Here is a 17333-nt window from a genome sequence, read left to right as displayed (position 1 = left end):
TTTTCTTTTAAGCTTTGTGAGTGACAAATACAAAAACAAAAAGAAGAATATCTGTGTGTTTTCTAATAAACCAAGAAAAATATTTCTTTCTAAATAATTGGATTATAATTCAGCGGCTAGAACTACAAAATCATCGTCACATCATCATTAATCGAAATTGTTAATCAATTAAAAAATCAAATTTTAATTGTTGGGTGAATATAAATAAAATTATTATTAATTTTTATATAGTATACTATTTATATACTATTAAAAAAAACAAAAGGAATACCCAAAAACAATATTTTGAGAATATTTATAATTTTGGTTTCCACTGCAGGTTGAATATAAATTCAATAATTACTGCTCAAATTATTGAATAAGTTTCAAGACAAAAAAAAAGAATACCACCAAAAACAATACATTCGGAATATTTAAAATGTTTTTTTTTATCATATGTGTATAAACGAGTTTTGAATATTTGAATAATAAAAACACATCATTGCAAGGTATTCACATCTCTACCGCATTTTGTTTTTTGTTAAAAAAAAATGTGACTTTTAATTATGATCTCCCAGCTAATGGGTTTTAACTTGAAAGCTCTAAATGTTTTTAATAACGAATATTATTTTATTTTTATTTAAAAAAAATCTCAGATAATAAAAAAACGATTAAATACCATTATATTTGGTCCATCGAAAATATTCACATTTGGATAATAATAAAAATAACGAATCATTTGAAACCGGTATTTTGTTTACAAATTTAATTTCCAATAATTTTTATAGTCCTCGACTAAATTTGGAGAGTTTATTAAATTGGTGATTCCCTTTGCAATATCTCGAAATAAACGTCGAAAACCATCATATTCTGTTAAAATCAAGATGGGGCTTACAGTTTTTATATAGTTTTATTGTACCATCCACCATACATAATATCGAGGGTATATTAAGTTCGTCATTCCGTTTGTAACTCATCGAAATAATTTTAGACCCTACAAAGTATATATATTCTTGATCAGCGTAAAATTCTAAGACAATTTAACCCTATCCGTGCGTCCGTCTGTTATAATCACGCTAGAATCAAAACAAATTACGACATGAAGCTAAAATTTTGCACAGATCAGTCTTTTGTCTGTAGGCAGGTTAAGTTCGAAGAAGGGCTACATTGGTCCTCGATATCATATGGCCCCCATATAACGGTTTCCCCGATATTCGCATTTTTATAATTGTAAAAAAAGTTTTTCAATGGAATTTTCTGAAAATCTTCAATTTTACCTTCTGGAAAAGAATTGTATATAGGTCCACGATATCGTATAACCCTTATACACCTTACCCCCCGATATTCAGTATTTTGATTATTTTTGGAATTGTTTCAAATTTCGTAATAAGAGTTCCTAATGGGACCTACAGCATATGACAAAAAATTGCGTATGCAGTCCCACGTCTTCGTATCCCTATATAACGGTACCTCCCTATATTCGGTATTTTGACGATTTTAGACACAATATTCACAGGAATTTCGTATTTGAAGTTAAAAAAACTGCAACAAAGTCAAACGCCATAATTTTTACATTTTTTTTTAATTTTATTGAATGAAAGCAAAAAAATGTCGGAAATGGCATTAAATTTTAGAATAAGTTTAGATTTCTTCGAATTGGTCACCTTTGGCACGAATTATGGCATTCAATCGGCCAATAAAACCGTCACACGCTGCCCGACTGTTCCTCTGCGGTATTTTGGTCCATTCCCGGCGAAGCGATTGCTTGAGGTGACACTTTGGTAGTTTTTAGTGCCAACCTTGCTTTCCAAAATACTCCAGACACAATAGTGCAACGGTTTTGCATCCGGAGATTTTGGTAGCCATTTTTGCGCTGGAAATGAAGCGAGGAACCTCATTTTGTAACCATTCTTGGGTGACGCGTGCTGAGTCCTGTTAGAATGTCCAAGTCTGCGGCCAAAATATTTTCGCATCCAAGGCTTTAATACACCCTCCAGAATATTTTCGCGATAATATTCGGCATTTATTCTGATGTCACGGTCGATTAATACGAGCGGAGAGCGACCATCGGCTGTTATAGCGGCCCACACCATCGCCATGGCCGGCGCTTGAGTTCTGGTGGCCAACCGAAGGGGCCGTTTCAACTGACCTCTTTGGCAAGTAAACACGATCATTTTGTTTGTTTACAAACTGTAGTTGACCACTTTCGACCCAGCGAAGCAATTCTTTAGCTCTTTTGAGTCTATTTTCTTTCTGTTGCGGTGTAAGTTCTTGCACTTTTTGGAATTTCAATAGCTTTACCCCGAGCTCATTTTTCAATATTTGCCAAATGGAATATTGCGATATGTTCAGCTCACGTGCCATTTTTCGGCCTATGCGACGCGGGTTTCGATCTAGTCGCTTATTTACTTTTCGAATCATATCAGCTGATGTTGCTGTTTTCTTCCGTCCACTTCCTTGACGTCAGGCTACGCTACCAGTATCACGGTAACGAGCGATGGTACGAGACACAAAAGATTTATTCACATTTACTTGTGGTTGAATTCCATCACGAACAACTTTTTTCTGGAAAATTCTCACCAAAATACTTTTGTACGCTTGTAAACAATATAATGAGCTGTAACTGGAATAATTTTGGCTTAAAAATAACAACAGTCTGAGGTTGGTTTCAGTTTTTTTTCATCTCACCCTGTATAACAATAATTAAAATTTACAAGGAATATTAATCTGAAAATCCTTAAAAATAATAAAGCGGCTATCTATTTTGAAGGAACTTGGAAATTTCAATTTTCAAATTCCGTAAAAAATTCTTCTCAAATGAAACCAATTATATGTGGACTATACGATGACGTTTTCCTTCATTAATAATTTTAATACAGTGTTGTAATAACTGCCATAGGTTATAGAAACTCTGACGAACTTCATTTACGATATTTTAAACAATACTGGTGAATCATACCGCAAAAATCATCATAATACCGAATATCGTGAGGTATCGTTATATGGGGGCTATACGAAGACGAGAACATGCATACGTGAGTTTTTTTATATATTTCGTAGTAACCATTTCGAACTTTAAATGCAAAATTTGAAATCACCAAAATGCCGACTATTGAGAGGCAGCGGTGTATGGAAGCTATATGAAAACGTGGTGGCCCATTTACTCACTTAACCTGCCAACTGGCAAACTACACATGTGTTCAAAACTTTAGCCTTATATCTCAGTTCCTTCAAAAGATAGCATGATTACAACAGACAGACAGATGGACATCGCTATATCGACTTAGAATTTTACGCTTATCAAGGTTATGTATACTTTGTTGGGTCTGATATGAGTATTTCGAGGTGTTACAAACGAAATGACAAACTTAATATACCCTCCATACTATGGTGGAGGTTATAAAAATGATGTGCCATCTAACTCACATCCTCATATATCTATATTCCTTCGCCTATGACCCACTTCCATTACGAAGGGTGAACTTACGACCAACAAAAAAAAGAAGATTTATCTTTGCATTGTTTCGCCGTGTGGCCCGTAAATCACCGCTGTTTGCATCTCTTAGTTTGTTGCACATCTTAGCGATTCTCAATGTCATCGTTTTGCAGGCCAATAACCCATCAGGCAACGGTATTGTAACAATATTTTGTTTTGTTTTTATTTTTTCAAACCTCACATTCAATTTTCGAACTATGTGAACAGATGTGGCAAAAACCGGTAACTAAAATAAAGATTTTTAAAACAAAACATGCGATTCTTATGGTTTTTGTTTGTGATTCTCATGATAGGTAATATAGAATTGGGGATTTCAGATATAAACATTCTTAATAAGATTGTGGATTCTTTTAAATATGTAAATATATGAAAATGGAGCACCCAAAAAAGGCATTCTAATTTATTCATTTCTGTCAATCAATGAATGATGGACAATCTATTTAGGGTACATATTTTTAGAGCTATAATATATTGTCAACCCATTACAACTAATAACAAAATATTAACAAATATTGTCCCACATTTATATTAACAGTTTTATGTGAAAGTTTTATCCATCAGCATCCCAGTGATATAAAATATGAAATTTTACCAAAAGTATTATTTATTATAATCTAAATAATCATCAACCTCAAATATGTGATAATTTATGTTTTCGTATTTATATTCAGAAATTCATGTATGCTTTTCAAAATCTCGGAAGAACAAAAATATCAATAAGAATTAATTATATGACTTGATGTATACACATGCATATCAGAGAACATAATTTATTCATAGAATGATTATTACCTTCAATTCTTAACGACAAATGATAAAAATATTAATTTTTGTTGTCACGACTCTTGTTTAGGAAATAGATTCATATGTAGCGACATAGTCCGAAAAGTGTTTTGAAATCAGTTGGTGGAGGGACCCCACGTGACAAAAAATTTAGTTTTAAGTGTAAAATGCACTAAAATGTCGGGAAAAGAAGTATTTAGAAGCTGGCCCGTGTGCACAGGTCCCTGGTTGAAGAACTACTTTTCTCGAAATATTTAAAGAGTGATATGAAAAAGGGCAACCAACTTCAGACTGCCGTCATTTCTAAGCCACTCGTCCGACAGCTGTTAAAATTATTCCAGTGACAGCTCATTATATTGTTTTCAAGCGTAGAAAAGCATTTTGGTGTGAATTTTCCAGACAAAAATTTATTCGTGATGGAATTCAAGCGGGATAGTGTGATTTCTTTATATTTGGCTAGAAAACCACAAGTGGCTATCGTTAGAGCACTCCAGCATTTAAATATGAATAAATCTTTTATATCTCATACCATCGCTCGTTACAGTGATATTGGTAGCGTAGTCCGACGTCAAATAAGTGGGCGGAATAAAACACCAACATCAGCAGAAATGGTTCGAAAAGTAAATAAGCGACTTGATCGAAACCCACGTCGCAGTGCCCGAAAAATGGTTCGTGAGCTGAACATATCGCAATATTCCATTCGGCAAATATGGAAAAATGAGCTCGGGGTAATGCCATTGAAATTCCAAAAAGTGCAAGAACTTACACCGCAACAGAAAGAAAATAGACTCAAGAAAGCTAAAGAGTTGCTTCATTTGGACAAAAGTGGTGAACTGGGGAATTTTTTTTTCATCGTGTTGTTTCTAAACAACCAAAAATCATCGTGTCCTCTTTGGCAAGGTCAGCTGAAAATATCGGTTGGCCACCAGAACTCAAGCGCCGGCTATGGTGATGGTGTGGCCGACATAACAGCCGATGGTTGCTCCCCGCTAGTATTAATCCACCGTGGCTTCAGAATAAATGCCGAATATTATCTCGAAAATATTCTGTATTAAAGCCTTGGACATGCAAACATTTTGATCGCAGACCTTGGATATTCCAACAGGTCTCAGCACCATCGCACTCAGCACGAACCACCCAAGAGTGGTTACAAAATGAGGTTCCTAGCTTCTCCAGAGTATTTTGGAAAGCAAGGTTGGCAATAAACAAGTAAAAAAACATTAAGTTCGGCCGGGCCAAACTTTTAATACCCTCCACCTTAGGGTAAAATAAACATTAGAAGAAATGTGGCAAAAACCATTAAAATGCCGATTATGGGGAGGTACCGTAATATGGGGTCTACACCAAAACGTGGACCTATAATTACAATGTTTCGCCACACGAACTAAAAATGTGGCAAAAACCATCAAAATACCGAATATCGGGAGGTACCGTTATATGAGGGCTATACCAAATCATGGACCCATACATGCAATGTTTCGCCACCGGAGCTGGAACCCATTATGACCAACAAATACCGATTTTCAGACAAATCCGTGAAAAAATGTTGCAAAAATCATCAAATTACCGAATATCTGGAGGTACCGTTATATGGGGGCTATACCAAATTTTGGACCCATACATGCAATGTTTTGCCACACGCTCAGGGACCTGCTATGACCTACAAATACCAATTTTAAGACAAATCCGTGAAAAAACGTGGCATAAATCATCAAAATACCGAATATCGGGAGGTACCGTTATATGGGGACTATACCAGAACGTGGACCGATATATCTGATTTTCAATACCAACCATCCTAGACACAATGCAAATAGCTCTGCTAAATTTTGGAGCTCTACGTCAAATAATGTGGGCTGTATCGTGATTTCAACAGACAGACAGACAGACAGACGGACATCGTTAAATCGACTTAGAATTTTATGCTGATTATGAATATATATACTTTATGGGGTCTAAGACGAATATTTAAGGATGTTACAAACGGAATGACAAAGTTAATATACCCTCCTTTCCAAGGTGGAGGGTATAAAAATACACACATCTCAAGCAAGTGCTTCGCCGGGAATGGGCCAAAATACCGCAGAGCAACATTCGGGCAGCATGTGACGGTTTCATTGGCCGATTGAATGCCATAATTCGTACCAAAGGAGACCAATTAGAACAAATCTAAATTTGTTCTTAAATTTGATGCTATTTCCGACATTTTTTGCTTTCATTCAATAATATTTAAAAAAATGTAAAAATTATGGTGTTTCACTTCGTTGCTGTGTTTTTATCTCACCCTCCAGATACCAATACCTCCACAAACTCTGTATTTTGATGATTATAAATTGTTCAATGGAATTGTCTGAAAATTAACACAAGGATTTCCTTCGGGGCACTTTATACCCTGGAAGATAATGGACGTTAAAGGTCCACGATACCTCCCGATACTCGGTATTTTGAAGATTTTTAGCGTAATTGTTTCAAATTTCGTATTTAAAGTTCGTAATAGGTACTACAATTTATGACGGAAAATTTTCTATGCAGGTCCACGTATTCGTATAGCCCACATATAACAGTACCTCCCTTTATTCGGTATTGTGATGATATTACCGACATTATCCACCGAAATTGTTACAAATATCGTAATTGAGTTTCGGAATCGGTGAAATTGGTTAAGATATAGCTATGGGTCCTATATATATGTTTCATTCGACTTCGTATTTTACTCCCTCACACCTCAAGTACTCCCCACAACAACGATATACAAAATCTGCCAAATTTTATAGAGATCAGTTCAGGTTTGGGTATAGCACCCAATTTCACGTTTTTTGTGCCCAAAAAGTGTAATATCAGCTGAAATGGTATGGATTTTGATGGATAGTACGCATTCAAAAACGATCATATTTGATATGTTTTAATTATCATAAATTATCAGTCATATGCAGCTCTACTCTTACAAAGTTGTGTAGGGTATCATAAAGTCAGCCCAGCCCGACTTTGGCCTTTATTTACTGCTTTTTTCTTTATGTTCTTTAATTATTTATTTATGTATTTAATTATTAATTTCTTCAATATACTGACTTTTATTGGCAGTTTACACTTATGCTACGATAAATCATGCTTAATTGCTTCATTTACAATACAATCTAATACTGAAAGAAAAATACTTAAAACACAAACAATTTATTTTAATTTATATTCAAAGAATTTGCTATTTAATGTCAGCTATTTATATACCATTACAATTTTACTCAGTTCGCCAGATACTTAATTACATCATTCACTGCCCATTCTAATGTTTTTTTTTTGTATGCAACTAGTGCAACCCCTTTCAAATGAGTTTTTTTTTTGAATACTTTATACTTCCCACAATTTTAAATGTTTAACGAGAATATTATACCCAGAAGTGATCAGTGGTGTAGGTAGGACAAGACTGAATATAGCAAAGCCTCCAACATTTTTTTTAATTTTATCTTAATTCATTTAATTGTAATCATTTAACCTATTAAGAGAAAATTTTGCCACCCCTTAGGAAATTTATTTATAAGCTACGTCAATGCCATGAATTCTCTTGATTCACGAAAAAGATTCATTTACCCATCACAAAATATTCTCTATGTGTGTAGATATCACATGCAAGAACAAAAGACTTAAGACACATGCATGAAATCATAAATTTTTCATAACAGAAATGCATTCGGCTAACATACACACACCCTGTCTTCTCAAAACAATGCCTGTATCTATTTAAAGACACAACACCAGAATTAGCATCTACTGGCAATGCGACGCACAGCACAGCATGCAATCCATTACCCATGGCTGCAGATAAATATCATCTTTTGCAAGAAAATTGCAAGAATAAAACCACAAGTAAAAAAAAAAACAAATATTAACTCATTCAGTCAGTCATCCCGCCAACCAGTCTGGCAGTCAGTCATTCACAAATGTCTAAAAACTATACCTGAAAAGAAAAACTAACAAAAAAATAATATTTCAAATCTGTAACGTGTGAATAAAGTAAACAAACTATCATATAGGCAACGAAAAACTGCTCACATGCCCGTACAGTCAAGCAGAGATATAACGAATAGATAAACCAAAAATTTAACTGTTCATTTCATATTCAAAAATATGAATTGGAATATTTACCACTTTGATTTTGTGAAAGATACACAATAACTTCTTTGCCCATTATACCCTAAATCCCCTGTATGTCGACTCTCTAGAAGCCATTAAATAAACCAGTAAAGAAAGCCTTAAAGTCGGACGGGGCCGACTTTAAGATACCCTACACCACTTTGCTAATTTAGTAGAGCTCCGCATAACAATTAAAAGTTCTTATGGGAGAATTCAATCATGCACGCTATGATTATAATTATAATTTAAAGTTCAAAGGACTAAATATGCCGAAGCATTTGTATCTTTTAAATTCGGACTTGTATTGCCCATTTCGGGCACAATTAATTTGAAATCGGATAAAGATATATATAGGAGCTTTATCCAAATCGGAACCGATCTCGATAAAATTTGGCAAAGATATTTCTGAGCTGTATTTGATATATTTCCCTGAATATCATTGTTACGGAGTGCATATTACGGCTCTGGGTAACAAATATGTCAAATCGGATGAACAGTATATATGGGAGCTATAGCTATATCCGAACCGATCTTCACCAATTTTGACATACTAGCTTCTAGACTCAATTCGGTCGAAATCATCCCATTTGGGCAAATATTAGACGTTTGGTGCACAATCAAAAGGAAATCGGACGAAGTTATATATGGGGCAATAATTGCGACCTGTACTTTGTTTACAAAAATACATGGACGGACGGACACATTCGACTCAGAATGTGATTCTATGCAGATCATCAAAAGGAACTATGGGTCTATCTCGTTTCCTTTTGCCTATTACAAACAAATGCACAAAGACATAATACCCTGACCACCTTGTGGTGTAGGGTATAAAAATACTGTCGCTTTTTTCCTCTTCCCTAGCCAAGCTTACGAAAAAATCTAAATATCAACCTCCCAAAAAAAGCAGAAACAACAACAACAGAATGACATAAATAACCATAGGAGCATTGGCAAGGAGTGCAACAGCCCACAGTCACACAAAAATCTGCTCAATTACATTTCGAACGAATGAAAACGAATTGAATTCGAGACGCCTAACGACGGCTGCATGAACGCAGTTAATGATAAATAGCTTTCGCACGCTATTTAAGACAACACCGGCAATAGCAATAATAACGGCAATAACGTCGTCGTGTCAATACAATAAAAACTATGGGCGGCAATAAAACAAAAATATGTGAAAAGTGAATAGCGGCAGTTTTAGAGTCTGACACAGGTGGCGGGTGCAGAAGGGAACCCTCTAATGACCTGCTTTGAAATTAATTTTCAAACACCTTTTTGGCAAGAAAAAAAAAAACAAAATACTTTTTTAATTGTCTAACAGAAATATGTAAGTGGGAGAACAATATTGAGTGGTGGCGACCTTGGGATACCCTAAAACTCAAAGAAAAGAACTAAAAATATAGCTGAGAATTTTCAAGAGCCTGATATGCTCTAATCTGAAAAAATGGCTGAAGCTACAATCTTGAGATTTTGCTCGAGGGTCAGCCATGGTGCGTAGGTGCATTGCTTTTGAAAAATTCGTACTAAAAGGGTACGAAAAGTACCCTAAAATTTACTAAAAATTGAATATTAATAAAATTTAATACAGGTTAGTGTATTGGGCAAACGTAAGAAGCTAAAATTCCTAAATTTTGATTGAGAGTCACTGATGGAGTGCAGGATAGATGTACCAAAAGGCTCTTGGAAATTTGAACTTTATGCTGACGAAAAGTTCTAAAATGTTACTTAATATAATATTATATTTTGGACAAACCTAATCAACTAGAATTTTGAAAATTCGACTTAAAGTCTTTTATGGAGTGCAGGATAGATGTACCAAAGGGTTTTTGGAAATTCGAACTTAAGGCCGACGAAAAGTGATGAAATGGTACTAAACTTCTGAAATGGTACCATTTGGTATTATGTGAATGGATAAAGCTAACAACTTAAAATTGGGTTTGAGATTCAAGGTTGGAAAGTAAATTTTATATATGAAGGTAGTTTTGGAAAAGTGTACTAAGTGGACGATCTGTACTAAATGGAACAAATTTTGAACATATAGGTTTTTGGGTGGACGGATGAAGCTGAAATTTTGTACTGGATGGTAGATTTGGTGGTAGATATGTGATGAAGAGGTGGGTTTGGAAATGTGTACTAGAAGTGTACGAAAAGTACTAAATAGTATCATATAGTACTATTGGAAATTGGGAATCGGGACACAGAAAAAATTCTAAAATTTGATTTGATAGACCTCTGATAGTATCTGTGTTTAAGATTTGGTATATTTGTACGAAAAGTACTAAAATGTACTAAGAAATAAATTCTTTGTATTGGTCAAACGGAATAAAGTAAAATTCTGAAATTTGGAATGAGAGTCACTGATTGAATGCAGGATGTACTAAAGGGTTTTTGGAAATTCGAACCCTAAGCAGACGAAAAGTAGATTTGGTGGTAGATATGTGATGAAGAGGTGGTTTTGGAAATGCGTACTAGAAGTGTACGAAAAGTACTAAATATTATCATATAGTACAATTGGCAATTGGGAATCGGGATACAGAAAAAAAAAAAACGAAAATGTACTAAAAAGTAAATTCTTTGTATAAGACAAACGGAATGAAATAAAATTCTGAAAATTGGAATAAGAGTCACTGATGCGGTGCAGGATAGATGTACGAAAGGGTTTTTGGAAATGCGAACTTAAGGCTGACGAAAAGTTCTAAAATGGTATTAAACTTCTAAAATGGTACCATTTGGTAGTTTGTGAATGGATACAGCTAACAACCTGAAATTTGGTGTGAGAATCAAGGATCGAAATTTAGTTCGATATATGGTGGTTTTGAAAATTTTGTACTAATTGGACGAACTGTACTAAATGGTACTTAATTTGGAACAGTTTGGTATAGGGTGAACGAATGGAGCTGGAATTTCATAGTTTTGGTATTGGGATACCTTTTGGTGGAAGGTATGTGATAAAGAGGTGGTTTTGGAAATGTGTACCACAAGTGCATTAAAAGTACTAAATAGTACTATTTGAATTGAGTGAACTAATAGCTCTTGAAATCTGCAATTTTTTATTGGGTTCGCAGTTCAAGTGAAGCCGGAGTATATGGAGGTGAATTGATGAAGAAATAGAAATACATCTCAAAAATTTGATACTTTAATAACGGTTGGTATATGTTTGGTTGAGATTTAGAGGCTTTGGAAATGTGTACTATAGTTGTACGAAAAGTACTAAATTGGTTACAATTCAATTTTTGGATAGAGGAAGAAGCTGGTAATTTGAGATATTGGCATTACGGTCCCTGTTTGTGGTAGGTTTGTGATAAAAGGGTGGTTTTGGAATAGTGCACGAAAAGCCCTAAATAGTACTACATTTCGTACAATTTAGTATTGGGTGAAGATACAGTGCTTGAAATCTGATATTTGGTATTGGAGCGCTATTCATTTGTAGCCTAAACATATGGATGTGATTTCGGAAATGTGCACTATAATTTTACTATAAGTACTGAATAGTACTATATTTGGTTAGGTGAAAGGTTGGGATAAAATTCTGAAATTTAATATTTATACAACTGACGATGGTTTGGAAATGCGAAAAGTTCTAGATTTGGTATTGGGTGATGGGATAAGGCTGGAGTCCTCATATTTTATATGGATGTCACTGTGGTTGAGAGAAGAAGGTGGTTTTATAAATCTGTGCTATAATTGTACGAAAAGTACTAAATAGTACTAAATTTGGTATTGGATAAAGGGATAGGGCTGGAATACTCAAATTCTCTCTGTTAATGTCTGAAATTGAGATGTGGAGGTTGTTTTGGAAATATTTACTACAGTTGCACGAAAAGTACTAAATAGTATTAAATTTGGTACAAATTAGAACTGGCCAAACAGATAGTGCTTGAAGTCTGAAATTTATGTTTGAGATTTGGCGGTTGTTTGGAAATTTGTCCTATATTTGTATGAAAAGTACTAATAGGCGATACATTTAGTATTGGATGAATCCTCAAATTTCATATCGAGATCTCTGTTGGTATCTGGAATTGAGATAAGGAGATTGTTTTGGAAATGTGTATTACAATTGTACGAAAAGTACTAAATGGCACTAAATTTGGTCTTGGATGAAGGGATAGGCCTGGAATCCTCAAGTTTGATTTAGAGATCTCTGTTGGTATCTAAAATTGAAATTTGGAGGTGGTTTTGGAAATGTTTACTGCCATTGTACGAAAGTACTGAATGGTATTGAATATTTGGTATTGGGTAAAGGAATAGATATACAATTCTGAAATTTGATATTGAAATGATTGATTGTATGTGTTTTTTTTTTTATTTTGGTGATGTTGGTTGGAAGTGCTTCCTATTTTTGTACGAAAAGGTATTAAATTTGATATTGGATGAAGGGATAGGGCTGAATAACTCAAATTTGTTATTAAGATCTCTGTTGGTATCTGGAATTGAGATATGGAGGTGTTTTTGAAAATGTGTACTATAATTGTTCGAAAAGTACTAAATTGTATAAATTTAGTCTTTATAAAAGGGATAGAGCTGAAATCCCGAAATTAGATATGGAAGTCTCTGTTGGTATCTGAAATTAAGATATAGGTGGAAATAGTTGGGGGGAAATGTTTTGGCGGAAAAGGTTAAAACTCAAGAGAGTAGTCTTGGTCCTTTTTAAAAATATGATTAAAAACTTCATTTAAAAGATCGTAGCAAGTAAAATTTTTTTATAAAATTATTTGTCATAAAATATTGCTATAGATCGTAGAAAACGTGAAGAGTCAAAATCTTACCTAAACGCCAGGAGTCCACATTTAGGGTTAGAGTAGTACTTTTTGTGACTTTGTGCAAAATGCTCCTGTCAACCATAATTTACGAAGGATAATGTCAAAGACAAATGTCAATATAAGCCAACAAAGAAGAGAAGTCTCTATTTTCACCATTTATCACGGACATATCACGGACTGCATCAATGTTCGCAAAAAAAATGAAAATATTCAAAAAAAAATTGATCCATTTTTTCCTCGTCCTTTTTTGAATTGACGCCTGAAAGAAACTTAAAAAATGTTTGAGGCAGAAAGTATTAAAAGAAAAAATATTCTACACACAATTTTACTATAAATATCAGAATAAACCAACTGTCTAGGTACAATAGGTTTTTTTTCAGAAAATTCTATTGGAAATATATATTTTACAATTGAAAATGCGTTTTTACTACTAACTCAACACATTTTCATACTAAATCAAAATCATCCTTAAAATTTCATTATTTGGGGAAAGTGCCAAAAGAAGAAGACCAAATTTTATTGTTGATCTCTGCATGAAATAAATTTGAATAATTGATATGTACAAATAAAAAAATATCAACAATTTTAATTTGAAAAAATTATTTCTTTGACAAATGTAGCACTTTTTCGGAATTCGGTAAAAATGTTTTTATAATTTAAAAATTTTTTAATGCCTTTATTTTTTATTGTTTATAGCAACGTAGGGTATCAAATACCCGCCTTCTCATAAAGCACATTAGCACACAAGAACCCCAGAAACCATTTCGTGCCAAAAATTAGATCTGTGAAAACCAAGAAAAAACGACGAAAAAACTCTTTGATTTCAGGTGTGGTGTGGTGATGGCGGTGGCATGCAGCGGCAAATGTTGCCAAACATTTGCCATTATTTGTTTTCACTGATTTTCAAACACTTTTAATTTCTGATTTTTTTCTCTTCTGTTTCCATGTTTAACCATAAAATGTGGGAGAGAACAGAAAAAAAACAAACGTAACGTAACTAAGACAATATTTCATAGCCGGGATGTTTGCTAGTTTTTGGTTGGGAAAAGCCACAGCTGATCTCTATATAATTTAGCTACGGTCTTTAAATAATTGATGTTGTTTTTGTTTCATTATTATTAGCTGCAGACTAAAACAATGATTTCAGGCTATTCGCTTGTTTTTTTCATCGTTTTCGTTTCTTAATGCCGAACAAGAGAACAAAGCAGAATTTGTAACATTCGTGCCAAAAAACCCCGCAATCGAACTATAAAACAATCTCCAAGTGATTGGTTATTTCGCAAAATTACTTGTAAAACCGCAAAAAAATGCTCCAATATTGGATTTGTTAATAATAAGTCTGGAGCAATGATCGAAAAACTGAAAGTACTTTAGAGGAGTTGGGGTTTAATTTGAGGAATATATTATCATAGAAAAAAGAAATAAACACATTTCGATGAAAAAAATATACTAAAACAGTATATATAAGAATAGTATATATTTATTTTAAGAAATGGAAATTATTATTTGACAAAAAAAATATTTTGAAAATTTATTTAAAAATAAATAAATATTTTATCAGTATAAAGACGCTAGCTGCTGCGTTTCCTAACAGATTTAAATGTCTTCAAATATACGCCTCGAACAATGTGATTAAAGTCCAGAAATTAGATATAAGATGGATTTGGTTGGGAGTGCAAAATTGAACGTAAGTCCTAGGACTAGGCACAGGCAGGTTTTTGTTTTTCAAATACGTACTTTAAGTATAAGTACTACTAATTTAAACATTTTACAAAAATGTCAGCTTTAGACTAGAGTATTCGTACATTAGAGGTACAAAAGGTTATAAAGCTACAAATGCAAAACTTAAAGGGTGTGACAATAATATTTTGTTCGGACTTGAGAACTAGGGATATTTGGAAATTTTTACATTAAGTGTAAAAAAAGTACTTAACGTTACAAAATAATGCGGCATTTTTTATACCCTCAGCCATATGGCTAGAGAGGGTATATATAATTTAATGCGGCCAAAACGTGCCTCATTGAAATAACGGTTTTAGACCGAAGGTCTCTTTGAACCAAATCCGATTCAGAACATTTGGAGTCGATCTAGCGATGTTTGTCCGTCTGTCCGTCCATCCGTCTGTCGCACGATAACTCTCGAAGGAAGTATTCTATTTGGTCTAAACTTGGTACATCGTAATATTATTATCAAACAAAGATTGAGTTCAAAGATCGGCAAAAGCCGAAATTTTCAAAGAAATATTTTATTGCACCGAAAGAGAAAGTATAATCCGATTTAGCTCCAACATTGCAAATTCTAATATATGCCTTAATGCTAGGTCAGGTGCGAAAATGAACAACGTCGTTCCACTCCATCAATTACCTGCCCTACAAAGGCTCAACATTTTGAATAATATGATCTCTTATAAAATGTGATGTAAGAGTCCGATTGTCTTCAACTTATGCAAATATCCATATTTTTAAAAACCCAAGGTCCGCTGTGAAAATAAAATATATCGGCCAACTCCTTCTCGTACCTCCCTCACAAAGGGTCAACATTTTAAATAACCAAAACGATCATACAATCCGAAATAAGCATCCAGTTCTCTCCATATTTCGCACATTCCATTATTTCTACTAACACAAGATCTGCTATGAGGATGGGATATATCGGGCCCTTCCTTCTGATACCTTCACCACAAAGGGTCAACATTTTGAATATCCATGAAGCTCATAAAACGCTAAATTAACATCCTAATCCATTCGGACTTGGCACATCTCAATATTTCTATCAACACAAGACCTGTTAAAAATACGGTAGAGATTTGAATATTTCTTCTGATACCTTCCCAACAAAGGATCAACATTTTGAATATCCATGAAGCTCATAAAACGCGGAATTAACATTCCGATTCCATTCCAAACGCAGTACATCTCAATATTTCCATCAACACAAGACAAAAGTTATAAAGATATTAGAGATCGGACCACTTCTTATGGTATCTGTTCGATATAGGATTCAAGATTTGGAAAAACAAAACGCTCAAAGAAATCGAAATAAGCTTCCAACTGTCTTCAAATTTCATACATACAAACATTTTTGCTAACACAAAGTCTGTTGTGCAGATGATATATATCTGCGAACCCCTTCTGGTACCTCACCCACAAAGGGTCACAATTTTCAATACTTTTGTTTGTCATAACATGCGAAACAGCGATTCTTTACAACCTGCTATATCCAAATTTTTCTCTCAACCAGAAACCTGAAATGAATGTGAAATTTATGATTTCGCATAAAATTGTATATAAATGTTCGATTTTTATAAAATTTTGCCCATACCAATATTTATACCCTACAACACTATGTGTTGGGGGTATTATAAGTTTGATTGGGCCAAAAATTATGTAACACCTCGAAATATTGCTTTCCCATATAGGAAAGTGTATATGGATCTTCCTATCTCGCCGAGCTGAGTCGATCTAGCTATGTATGTCCGTCCGTCCGTCTGTCCGTCTGTCCATGTTAATTTGTAATCACGCTACAGGTCGCAATTATGGCCCGATCCTTACGAAATTTTGCATGAAGGTGGGGTTAGGGTCAGAATAGAAGCCTATTTCTTTTGGAGATGATCGCCAAATGTTTAGGGGTTGAAATGGAGCAAATACTGAAAAAATGTCGGATTTTACAATTGCTCTATAGGTCACAATTATGGACCAATCGACGCGGGCTGGGCAGAAGCCTTCCAATTTTGGTGGTCATCGGGTAACATTTAGTGGTTGAAATAGACCATAGCATTTGTGATAAATAAAAGTCAAATTTTCCATTAAACCGCGAATATTTTTAATGCCGGCGAAATCACAATTCTGATCGTTACGTAGATGCCAATAGTAAAAATATCGGATATATATAGCGAAATATATACAATGTGTATATACAAAGGAAGGGGATGTTAGTTAGAACGCTTATATCTCAAGAAGGGCTGGACCGATTTTGACAAATGTTGTCAATTCAGAATGCCCTCTTGGCATAATAGAATAAAATCTAAAATAAATAAGAAGATGCCTAATTTCATGATAATATAGATTTTGTAGTATTTTGTGACATTTTTTATTTTTTCATATTTTTATCGCATGCGATTTTTTCAATTTGACTTAAAATATTGAAGTGTATATTTTGTTATATTTTTTCACCTTACAACACA

The 17333-nt window shown here is 34.0% G+C and overlaps 1 protein-coding gene across 1 annotated transcript in view; it reads left to right on the top strand.

The window, feature by feature from the left end:
- The window catches only part of LOC101895475 (uncharacterized), an 87523-nt gene that overhangs the window by 616 nt on the left and 69574 nt on the right, over positions 1–17333 (top strand). The gene's annotated exons all lie outside the window — the stretch shown is intronic.

This window comes from Musca domestica, unplaced genomic scaffold (assembly GCF_030504385.1).
Source record: "Musca domestica strain aabys unplaced genomic scaffold, Musca_domestica.polishedcontigs.V.1.1 2, whole genome shotgun sequence".
Taxonomy (NCBI): Eukaryota; Metazoa; Arthropoda; class Insecta; order Diptera; family Muscidae; genus Musca; species Musca domestica.
The sequence above is the reverse complement of the archived record's forward strand: the minus strand, read 5'-3'. Positions and strand labels throughout refer to the sequence as shown.